At 46.4% G+C, this 12,679-nt stretch overlaps 1 protein-coding gene across 2 annotated transcripts in view; it reads left to right on the plus strand.

Moving 5' to 3' along the window:
- LOC147731481 (platelet-activating factor receptor-like) overlaps window positions 1–12,679 on the plus strand; it is a 61,194-nt gene that overhangs the window by 30,608 nt on the left and 17,907 nt on the right. Inside the window, exon 1 of one of the 2 annotated variants that reach the window (XM_086958750.1) lies at window positions 4,971–5,147. The exons of the other annotated variant lie outside the window; for it this stretch is intronic. The gene's annotated coding sequence lies outside the window, so the exon portion shown is untranslated. Of the gene's footprint in view, window positions 1–4,970; window positions 5,148–12,679 lie in introns of those variants that run through there. 2 annotated transcript variants of the gene reach the window in all.

The raw sequence follows: 12,679 nt of genomic DNA on the forward strand, positions 1-12,679 counted from the left end.
CTAGGACAGCGCAAAATCCTAAGTTATGCATTGGAAACTTGAGTAATAGTCTTGCAGACAAATTCTGAATTGAAGCAGTTGCGATGATGTCTGAGGAAGCTCCAAACAAAAGGCATTGCCGTAACCAATGTGTGACATAATAACAGCTTGGAAAAAATTATATCAGAGTTCAAAGGGATGTACAGAAAGGAAACACGTGGAGGCGACCATCTTAATTTGTTTTTGAATGATAAATACACATCCAGATCTGCTCCTAAATCCTTCGCCGATTCTCAGGTGGTCGCATGTAGCATCCCCTGCTGTTGTGACCCCCTAGGTTTTGACATGAAGAGGTGGCATTAGGGGCAAAGGCTGGTCCTAACCAGACATCTCCGCTCTGCCCATCTGGCCCTCGCCACTATCCCACGGATCTGCAAGACCTCGGCTGGAGGAAGATATTCTCCTATCTCGCTGCAAAGGCCTGGAACTCCCTACCTCTGCAGCTCAGGAAATCACTGTCACTGCCTCAATTCAGGAAGGACCTCAAGACCTGGCTCTTCGACAGAACTGCAGAAACCCATCCCAGCAAATTGAGACCCTTTGGGTGATTAGTCACACTCTACAAGAATCCTGATTGATTGATTGATTGATTGATTGATTGATTGATTGATTGACCTTGTGTGTTACCAATAGTTAGTCTTGTTCTTTGTTGCATGTGACTAGGTACAGCGAGTGGCTGCAAGTAGGGTATGGATGACAGGCAGCTGATTGCAAGAGTTTGAAGCAGTGTCGGACTGGAACAAAAAACAGGCTTGGGCACCAAATTTGGGGCCTCATTTATGTTTTTCTTGCCGTAGGGCAGTACAGCAGGACTTGCTGCTGTGCTGCCCTATGGCAAAAGAAAAGAGTAGGAATGCACCCTATCTATTAGACACGGCGCATTCCTGTCCTTTTCCCCTGCGCCAGTTCTCGATGGGCTGCTGTGCGCCAACACCTTTACATCCTGGTGCAAGGGTGCCTGCATTGCGGGGAAGATTATTTTTGTGCAGGAAGGGAAACCTTCCTGCACAGAAACAATCAGAAGAGGCGTTTTCCTCTTTCTATGTGTGCTGAAGAATGTAGCACACATAGAAAGAGCAAACATGAGGAGAAATAAAGATATTCCTCCTCGTTGTGCCTCCTTTACTCCTCCCCTGGGGAGGCAATTGTTTTTGCTGCTGCCTCAGACTTACGATTTCTCGTAAATCTGGGGCAGTGTCAAAAAGCCATGGATGTTGCTGGGAACTCCCTCCAGCAACACCCATGGAACGCCCCTTTTATGCAGTTTTCTGAGTGAAATGGACACTTATTGATAAGGTCATGAAAAGCTACATAATGTAGCTTTACGTGGCCTTATGAATATGCCAGTGGCACATTGTGGACACTTATTGATAAGGTCATGAAAAGCTACATAATGTGGCTTTACATGGCCTTATGAATATGCCAGTGGCACATTGCGCCACCGGATCGTAAAAAAGTGGCGCGATAGTAAATGAGGCCCCAAAAGTGGCACCATTAGTGAATTAGAAAGCTAAAAAAGTGGCCAGACTTGCAAATCGTGGCAGCTCATAACTTGTAAAGAGGTGCTGTGAAGGTGTTTTGCAAGGTATGGAAGACTGCACACACTTGTGCCTGCTGCAGGCAATGTGTGTGGTAATGTAGGGACATCAACAGTAAAAAGCAGCCTGCCAGACCTTGACACCAGCCCACAAACAGCCAAAAAACACAGCCCACACACTGTCTTGTTAAACTAAGCCTTCTGGCACTACCAGGTTGCATTATTTATTTATTTATTTATTTTTGGCATTTATACAGCGCATTGTTACCCGGAGATGTCCTGGCACTAGATGAATACTCCGAAAGGTTCAGCCAGAATGGGAATTATTGTAAAAACAGCAAGGTTTTAATGCCTCTCCTGAACGCCATCAAATCTGTCATGTTCCTCAAAGTGTGGGGCAGGGCATTCCAGGCCTTTGTTGCCCCCAACACAAAGCTCCTACCTCCCCACCGAGCTTTCTTTATAGGAGGGACTTTAACCAACCGCAGCCCAGTGGACCCTAAATATCTGGCAGGAATGTACCATTAAAAGTACTCCTTCAGGCAGGCAGGCCCCAGGCCTTGTAAGGCCTTAAAGACCAGACACAAGGCCTTAACAGCGATCCGCTTCTGCACTGGCAACCAGTGTAGATTTGTGATTTCGGACGAGATGGAGGCATTCTTCGGTATGCCCGTAAGAAGTCTGGCTGCCGCATTTTGCAACACCTGCATTTTGTTTAGCAGCCCCTGTTGGGCATTCAGAAGGAGGCTATTGCAATAATCTAGACGGGACAGCACTAAAGCAGTTTTAACCATTTTTTTACAGCTCTCCGGGAGGAAAGGGAGGATCTTCGAAATCATTTTAATTATAAAATATACCGACGTTGCTACGGCGTTGACCTGGGGCCTGAAGGTCAATTGATCATCAATTAAGATGCCCTGGTTCTTCACCTTAGCAACAGGTAGGGGCTGGGTACCCATCTCTTCAGGCCACCAGCCTGGACTCCAGAAGTTCTTTGCGCCAAATATGATGACTTACATTTTTGTTGTATTTAATTTGAGGCAATTATCAGCCATCCATCTCCCCACTGCCAACATACATTCCTGAAATTGCATGGCTACTCCTTCCTCCTTGCCAGGTAACAGTGACACCACAATTTGTGTGTCATCTGCATAAGGTGTTAAATCAAAACCAAATGACCTGACAATAGGGGCCAGCGAGGTAACGTATAAGTTAAACAGTGTGGGACTTAGGGAAGAGCCCTGCGGAACGCCGCAGGGCAACACAAAAGGTTTTGATACATGGTCGCCCATTGCCACACACTGAACTCTGTTGGTTAAGAAAGCTTTCAAGATGTCCCATGCTTTCCCTTGTACCCCATATTTCTTCAGCCAGTCCATCAGAATACCATGATGTACCTATCGAAGGCAGCGGATAAATACAATAGGACCAACGCCGCACTACCTCTGAGGTCCAGCACTTCTGTGATTTCCTCCGTTGCCTTAATCAGAGCGGACTCGGTACTATGGCCGGCTCTGAACCCTTGTTGGGAGGGGTCTAAGGCCCAAGCGGCCCCTAGAAATGCACTGAGTTGAAGATTCATCATTTTTTCAATCAGTTTGGCTGGTAATGGAAGCCTCAAAATAGGGCGATAATTATTAGGGTCTGTTATATCCAAATTAGCAGTGGAAGGACGGACGCTTGTTCCCAACATGAAGGAAAGTGTCCAGTCGCAAACATATTATTGAAGATCGTTGTTAATGCTGCGGCAATAGGTACAGATGCCATCTTGGCTACCGTTGCCGGACACGGGTCATAGGGGGAGCCTATTCGACCCTGGCCAGTTCGATCCTGATCTGAAGTGATCTGGAGCAGGAAGGGACTAAACAAAGGTTTGGGCATTACCAGGGAAGCGGAAGTGGTGAAAAGCGAAGGAAATAGGATTCTTTCAATGGGGCTGTGTAGAGGACAAAGAGGAAGGAACCAATGGCAGAGCCTTGGGGAACTCCGCTGGAGAGGAATTTAGGGTCCAGCTTGTCAAGCACTGGGTTCATTCCTTAAGGTACGAATGGAACAGGAAGAGTGAGGGCTTGATGACTCTTAGAGTGATGTGTTGAGAGGGACAGGCTGATCTATGGACTCAAAACAGCAGCCAACCAGAGCAGGATAAGAGAGGGGGGTGATGGTGAGTGGGAAAAATTGTTGGATATTTGATAGACAGCAGTCCTGCAAGAGTGGTGCGTATGAAATTCTACTTGGACATGGGAGTAGAGACAGTTGTAAGCAAGGCAGTGAGATGGCTATAAAGAACCCTTTAAGAGTTTGAAGACGAAGAGGAAGGTCTGGATAAAGCCATGATTTGGGCACTAGTTGTATAAAGGGGAGGTGTATTCAGATCGCCCTGGCGGATTGTATAGCGAGGTTTTCAGTTACTGCCAACAGCAGCTGTCAGTCACTCTGCTATCTTCTACTGGGCCAGCAGAGACATGCTGTGGGGCACATAGGCGCGTGAGTGGAAGATGGAGCTTGCAGAGAAATAGGCAATGGTACCATTACACATAGCCCAGTCCACTGAGAGGCTTGCCTGTAAATAATCGGCGTTGCTCAGGACTGGACCAGGTAGAGAAAAGTTATTTATACCACCGTCATACTGTACCCTGTGATCCTGCACCTCTGGTAGTGACTTGGGGGTACTCCACCAAAAGATATTTTTGGAAAAAAGGGACATAAAGTTCATTTAACATAACTTTTTCTTTTTAAATATATTGTCTTGAGAGAAAAGTGTTGTACTGACAATTCGGAAGAGACTTTATGGAAATATGCTAATATGTCAGTACCCAGAAGCAATATTTCTTCAAAGCACCACATCTCAGCTGTGGCTTGCAATGCGTCGCCCCCACAGGCCTCTGGGAGGGAAGCATAGTCTGGGTGTCTCTCAGCTTATCCAGGCCAGGAAGAAGCCCCATCGCCTCCGGCCTTTTCCATGTGCCCATCGTGGGCAGTCCAGCACTGGGATTACTCTTATCCACGGCTTGGCCTTGACCATAGAATAAATAAATGCTGTGTTGGTCTTGTTGGTATTCAAAACTCCAAGGTGTAGGTCAAACAAAGATCTCCGCAGCAGGCGCTGATCCGACCGAGCTACCTACTGGCTACGGTAATGTGACCCGTGGCAACGAATATTTTGTTTTCTGAGGCCCTCTGAGCCATTTCATAGAATTAATAGTCGGAGCAATGTGTTACCGTTGGCCTTTGCGGTGTCGGTGTTTCCTGTTCAAAGCAGCTGCTACTGATGGGGGGAGCTAATATTCGCGCATGGTATTATGCACCGACCGATGTTTATTAAAGTGGTGATTTCCAGTCCACTTCCGGTGGAAAAACAATATGCATTCGAGGCCCTCTGTCTGACTAGGTCACTTGGCTGTGCGGCTGTTACAAGCACAGCCACCACCCCTCCCACTGGGACTGCTTTCCAGGTTATTGCTGATATCCACCTTGATGTCACTCCTTTCATCACCTTCGCAAGGATGAAAGGCTGAGTCGCACGCTGAACAATTCTTCAGAAGCCACATAAACAAGCTGACTTATCCAGGTGGGTTCAAAGCAGGTGAGGGCCACGGGCTGGGCTTTGAGGAATGCCCGCTTGAGATGAATTGTCTGTAAGGATTTCGTTGAAAGCGTCGTAGAGAGGTCTTGGATGCGGAAAAGGTCTGTGTGTAACTCATCGGTGGATTTGAAGAGAGGGTGGTAGCTGGTCGGTCCAATAGTATCGCTCGCGTCTTTCTTTAAGGGATCTTGATGTAGTTAGTTTAACTTTTACTAGGTATCACTTATTTTAGTTCGTGACTTTTTCTTCAAGGCGCCCTGGGAATTGTAGTCTTTGATCGTTTCATTTGGACCAATTGAACTAACGTACCTGAAAACAATGAAGGGTGATAATAGGGAGACCTGGCGTTCCGAATTTTCCGGGACCGCCCCGAGTTTTCACCAGCTGTCCCGGCAGATTTCGGAAAATGCAGCTCTTGTCCCGGTTTTCAGAGAGGGTCGACTGTGAATGATGGGAAGTGCCTTTTTATCTTTTCCAAAGCAGGGATCGTTATCAACTGTTATAAGAAAGCAATTTAATTAACAGGCATGCTAGTGGCTGTAAAAATTACATTTTATTTATATCCTTACTCAGGGCTTTAAGTGGGATGAAAAGACTGGGGGGAGGGTCTCTCATAGGGGCGTGGCCAATGTAATTTAGGGCGTGGCTTAAAACACGTAAGCAAAAAATTTGTGCTTAGCACAGTGTGCCGGCCTAGGGTGACCAACCGTCCGTAAATTTCACGGACAGTCCGTAATTTAGACCTCTCGTCCATTGTCCTTGAGGATCCCTTTTACGGACGCCTTTTGTCCGTAATTTTGGCCATCACAGGGAGCAGCACTGCTCCCCTGTGAGAGGCCTCAGACCCTTGATGTTGGCACCTCACACTCCTCCTGGAGCACAAGCGCAGCCCACACCTGCCCATTGTCATTTTGTATGCCGGCTAATTGCCACATCCAGAATGTCAATGGGGCAGTCTGGGGTGTGAGAGCATGTGGTGGCCTCCTCCTGCCTCAGTGTACAGCAGGGCAATCTGATAGATAAAATGCAAAACGCTAATGCTGCAACTTTATCAACGTTGGAAAACATTTCAAATAAAGAAGACTGTAAAATAAGTTAAAAAGAACGGATTATCGTTCTTGCACTGCCTCATCATTTTTGAACTGAAGTATTTTCAATATTATAATCAACAAAGCATGGTTGCGGCTTTTTTTGTTTAAGCAACTAACAACCATTGACAAAGCCAATAGTCCAGGCTTGTTGTTGGTGTAATGATACTTGCTGTATTATATATCTGGATACAATGACATAAACAACATAATATCAGTCGGGCAGAACACTATGCTAAGCACAGATTTTTAGACTAGGGGCCTTATTTATGAAGGAGTTGCGCCGCCGGTGCGTCACTTTTAACATGGGAAAAAGTGACGCACCGGCGGCGCAAGTCCTTCATAAATAAGGCCCTAGGTGTTTTAAGCCATGTCCTTAATTACATCGAACACCCCCTTTGAAGAGACCCCCCAGTTTTCTCACCCCACTTAAAGCCCTGTAAACAACACCATGTCACAGTCACCTCACATCCTGGCACTGTGCATCATGCATGACTCATGACTTCTGCGTTTTCAGACTGCCTATGTGCAGGGGCATAGTGAACTTTCCCCCACCACTTGCTTTAGGAACTACAGCGAGGTGAAGTTCTTGATGGGCCTCTTCTGGCTGCAACTCTGCAGACAAAGGCTCAGCTCATAATGTGAAAAGGGGGGTGAGTAAATAAGTGATGGAATGTGTGAATGGCTGGATGGATTACTGAAAGGATGAATGGATGAATGAGAGGGTGAATGGATAGATAATAAATGAAAGGATGGATGGATGAGTGCACCTATGTCAGTTGGTCACCCTATGTGCCGCCCGACATGTATTTTGCTGTTCCGGTCATTGCGTCCATCTATATGATACAAGTCACATCATACCTACAAGTCAGGACTATTGGCTTTATCAACATCATACCTACAAGTCAGGACTATTGGCTTTATCAACATCATACCTACAAGTCAGGACTATTGGCTTTATCAATGGTTGCTAGTTGCATAAGATAAATAAGCAGCAACTATGGCTTGTATATAATATTGAATAAGCTTCCACTTAAAGCCCTGATGACACCATAACAATGTTGCTGCTCCTGGGTTTCAAAAAGAGAAGGGAAATCCAGGGAGAAAAGGACTCTCTTTAAACGCTCACCACCCGCACATCGATGTGCCTGCTGTCACTGCAGTCAGGGTAAAAAACACGGACCACCTGTGACAGGGCACAAAACAGAGCCCGATAGAGACCCGTTTCGCGGCCCCCTTAAAGAAACTGCTGATGCTTAGATCCGGTGAGACCCAGCTCACTTAAAGCCCTGTCCTTACTGCCTTTCTGTAATTCTCTGCTGAGGAGCGCTGCTTTCTGTGAGCTCGCATGAAGCAAAATTGTAGTCGTTCATCCATTCTTGTGAAATATCCTGTTTTTTTTCGCTTTAAAATTCAGGTCACCCTAGTCCTTGGCGGCCGAAAACATGCCAAGAGGATGCTTGGGTGCCCAACATATCTTTAGTCATTCATTTGTTGTCATTTAAGGCGCAAAATCCACCTATCTGGCTCTCAGATTGCTGTACAAAGGAGAGGTCTAAAAGTCAGGCATTCTAAAGTAGATTGTGCATACAATAACATTGGTCAGGCGCTAAAGGGGAGTACAATACAATCAATCTATAAATCGGTAATGAAGGATATGTACTTTTGCAGCAGGAGCTAATTGATTTTCCATCAAATACAAGTTCCGCATCCCCAAGCATAAATGCATAGCTAGCAGAGAAATAGACAGCATGTGGCACGTTGGTCCTATGAGCAGTGTTCAGTTATCAATAACACAGCTGAAGGCTATTATAAATTAGGTACACATGCTTGGCAATGGGACTGTGGGCCTGGGACTTAATGAGTTTTTCACCAGAGGGTGCCCGGCTAAAGTGGTAGGATAGCAGAACCAGTTGATTAAGGTTAGGAGTTAGATGTGAATTACAGAGGTGAAAGCCCCTGCTACGTAATGAAAGTAATCACAGTAATTAATAGAATTAATTTTGCATTTATGACCAGTGCATTCCACCCAGTTGGGTATCAGCACGCTGTACATTAGAAGCAAGATGCAAGCACAGAGGCCGGCAACAGAGGAAGGAATTGTTCAAAGGAGTTGTTAATCAGTCAGATGCAGTTTGGACCAAGAGGGCAGAATCTAGGGGCAGAATTTCAGGATATGGGCAAAAGATAAACGACTCCCTTCAAAATGAACCTCATTTACCTTGTGGTTATCTGGAAATTCTGGCCTGGACTGATCCTTCTGGACTAAGCTGGACATCCCTAGTGCTTTGTCCGTCTTCTGTGCTGGAAAAACACCCTGCTGAATTGTGGGTGGCTGGAGGTCCTTGTCATTTCATGGGGGCTGGCGTCCTACGGGACTCGAGCTCTGACGCGGAAGGAACCGCCTTTCAGGGATGGCTTCCATAAAACAGCAAAGGTAGGTTTATTCTAGTTCTTGGAACTAAGGGGACCGGTAACTATGTAGTAAGTGGAGGCTGGTTGCAGGACTTGCTGAGTACATTTTTGTGGAAGATATGTAACGCTTTGCATAGGTAGTGCTCGTTCACCGGGGAAACAGAGGAAGTTCCTGCATTCTGAAGTGTTTGCAGTTCTCTCAGTCGAAGTTTTGTCTATTCTTTTATCAAGGGCATTGCTGTTGCTGAGTTTTGTGGTGATTAAAGTTTAAGACCTGAAAGGAGCCTCCCCACGCAACTCCGAACCATCACCTCACTTCTAGAATTCCGAAGGGCCCTCAAGACCTGGCTGCTCGAATGAGCCTCGGGATACTCAATCGAGGCGCCTGGATACTCTATTGAGTGATTAGCCGCTCTTTATGAATCCTGATTGATGGATTGATTGAGCGATAGTCTTGAGGGATCCATTGACCCTAATGAAAGCAGGGTAAATCAGCCTGGGTTGCAAAAGACTCTGTTTACTGTCATGCATTGCAGTCATAACATCAAACCTTTGGGCTCTGGTGCCGCTGCACCTCCTGCACCCATGGCCTACTTAGCTTGGGAGGGTGCTTAGTCCCTAGACTGGTGAAGCCAGTTCTGCCGCCATATTACGTATGACCCTGTGGTGCGGGAGCCCCCGTCCTGCGGCCTAGCGAGTGTCTGGGTGCCTGTGATGGGGTCCATCGGGCCAAGGAAGGCTCCCACAACCTGGCTGGGATCAGAAGTAGGGATCGGGCCAGGTGGGGCGGTGGCTGGCTAAGTCCTTTCCACTGCGTAGTAAGAGTTTGAGTGTGTCTGTTGTGGCAGAGGCGGTACCTCTTGATCCATTATGTGAGTAGACTCTTTTCTCTGGTTTGGTTATGTGTTTATCACAGAGATGTTGGTTGTGTGATATTTTGGTTGTTGGTTGGTGCTTGGTTGTGCCTAGGATTTATTGCAGACTATACAACAATCCTACCACGGGAGTACCCGCCATTGGTGCAGCAGGTGTGGTGGTGCGGGACCCAGCTGTGTGAGCAACAATCCATACCCCCGTTATGGCTGTATTTCACTGCCTGACTTCGGGGGAGGGGCGGGGGGCGTTTCGCTCACTCACGCTAGGGCCGTCAGAGCCCTTTCTACGCCACAGAATCCCACGCTGTGCATAAAACCACATATATCAGTAATTTCGTAAACCGAAAGCATGGCCCAGTCTCTGGGCCTCACGCTTCGCCCACGCTTGTGTGCTGCCTGCCTTTCAGAGTGACAGAAAAGTTCTTTGATTACCTGAAACATGCTGCCTGGGAACACGTGCTTTACCAAAAGCTGGCGGGAAGCAGTGTATAATGCAAGGGGGTTTCCAGAGCGGAAGCTGCGTGTGTGTGTGAACTGTGAGGGAGTGAGAGAGAGAGAGAGAGAAAAACTCTGTTTTATTTAGACCTTAGTCTAAATAAAACAGAGTGGGAGTGGCTTGAGGTGGCATGGAAGCCTCGCAGTGAAAGAAGAGCTGTCACTTCGGCCAACAAGCAGCACAACTATAAGGGGTGGAAGTGGTGCCAGCGAGGGTGACAACAAATATTGCAATAAATAGAAACACATGATAAATGTAGAAAATCAGCCAAGGAGGTGGGGCCAGAGCAGTGAAAATGGCTCATGGGCGAACCAAAGGAAAATTAAAATTGGCAAAGCCAATAGGCCTGGCTTCTATTTGAGTACTATTACATTTTTTTTAAAGAAACCCACTGCAGTGAAAATAACAATACAAACACGATTGTTTTCTACATATTATACATTTACGAGATAAACCATGTAATCTGTGATGATTCAGTGTATTTTTGACACGTAAGACTCCCTCATTTTTTCCAATGTAAGCATTCCATAAAAGATGAAATGATACACCAAACAGCCACGCGCACAAGGTGAGAGTGAACATATTCTCTTCTGGGCGGAGTCAAAGCGCACCTTTTTTTTGTATATTTGAAAGAATTGGTAACAATGGGTCTTCCAGACAGCTGAGCTGTCAAACGAACGCACTATATAGCACGTGTTTAAAGGGCCTCTGTAAAAGGTTTCTTCATATATGTCATTTGTGGCGTATACTTAGAGATGGTGGCAAAGACGTATTTTGCATGTAGCCACTGTTGTGCCTGCTCCTCTATGAGCTATACCTAGGTCATGTCGCAAGTCAGGAAGCACTCACAGTAGATGACACACAATTGCGAAGGACCCCGTCTTGTTCAGTCACCCAAAGTTGTAAACATTTTCAAAAGATCCACAGGCCGTGGTAATCATCAAACCTCAGAGGTTATTCGGGGTTGAGACAGGGAGAAAGAATGTTCCCCCGTCCTCCCAACCAGACGAATAGGGGAAGGTGAGGGTGCAATACAACTGCAGCAGATGACACGGGCTCCTTCATTTCTTATATAAATACGGCAGGAGGGTGATGGATGTGCATACGTAGCAGGTAGAATCATTTGTTATTCAGCAATAGATACGGTTTACTGGGTGTGGTAGTCAATACATATATTAGTGTTGATTCAAAAGATGCTGAGGGTGAAACAAAGCACTTTTATAACAGGTAGAAAAAATGGAGAGAGACAGACGCACAAATACACAAAACTATGCATAAAAATACGCTCCATAGGTAGGCGAGCAGTGATAGACAGAAATATATGCTCATACAAAGAGAAAAATATATAGAAAGAAAGACATACAGGCACATACATACACAGATTGACAGATGTACACACAATTAGTAAGATAAATACATTGATACAGACATATGTGCAAACAATAAACAGGTACGTTCAACATAAGGGGGGCATGTTAAGTACATACAGAGACAACACAAACACAAGGAGATGATGGACGGAGCGCTGAAACTTTTCAGACACTCACCCCCAGTCACAGATCTGGGTTGAATCCATCATCATTCTTTAGCTCACTTCACCACCTCAGTTCAGACCCAGCTATATGCAAATCAGCCCAGCTTGAACTGCTAAGCCAGGTCTTCCCTGAACCAGAAACAATCATCCTGGGATCGGTTTCTGGGTAACACCCTTCATCAGCCAGGCTAGCTTGAATCCAGTGGCAAAGTGAGTAAGGGACCAAAGTACATACAGAGAGACATACATATTTACAGAAAAACATACATAATTTGGCAGCCAGACAAATACAGATTAACTTGCATACACAGAAACAGACACATATAAATACTTTAGGTTCATATATGTGACCCATTCCTGCGAGGACCAACTATCCATTAACTCATCCATCCATCCACATGTTCAAGTATCCATCTTATCTCTCATCCAAGCATTCACCCAAACATCCATCATTTCACTAACCAATAGAACTATTGTTTGAGGCCCCCTCCACCCGCAGGTACCCGCCTGCACGTCATCTCTGGTTGTCCAGTGGGGAGCATCTCTGCTCTGCTGCTGCTGCTCTGCCTTCTGTCTCTCTGCTTTCTGCCTTTTTCTCCTCTGGTCTCTTTTTTACAGTCATTTCATCATTTCTGCTTTTTGTCACTTTATTTCACTTTTGTTCCTTTTTCCTTTCGTGTCCCTGCCGCTGCTCATCCCCCGCGGGACTGACACCCTTCAGCGCCGCTTTCCTGCTTCCAACTTTCCCACCTTGTAGCTGTCCCACCTCCCCTTACACTACTTAATGACAGTCCCTGCGTGGCAAGCCCGTCTGCGCCCATCCTTGCCTGGATTGGGCCCAGCGCCATGGACCCTGGTCCTCGGTCCATCCCCGAAATCGCTTTCCTCACGGAAACCCGGATGAACGCCACGTCAGCCCCAGACAACGCCATCGATGGCTACAAATTCAACCACTAGGACCGTTCCGCCCAACCTGGTGGAGGCATCACCATCATACACAAAAACACCCTCAGCATCACAACCAGTTTGGATGACAAGTCGACCACCATGGAGCACCTCCACTTCCAGATCCAAACCAACTGGAACGCCACCCTCCACGGCACCCTCAT

The sequence above is a fragment of the Lissotriton vulgaris genome, chromosome 2_1 (genome assembly GCF_964263255.1).
Source record: "Lissotriton vulgaris chromosome 2_1, aLisVul1.2, whole genome shotgun sequence".
Taxonomy (NCBI): Eukaryota; Metazoa; Chordata; class Amphibia; order Caudata; family Salamandridae; genus Lissotriton; species Lissotriton vulgaris.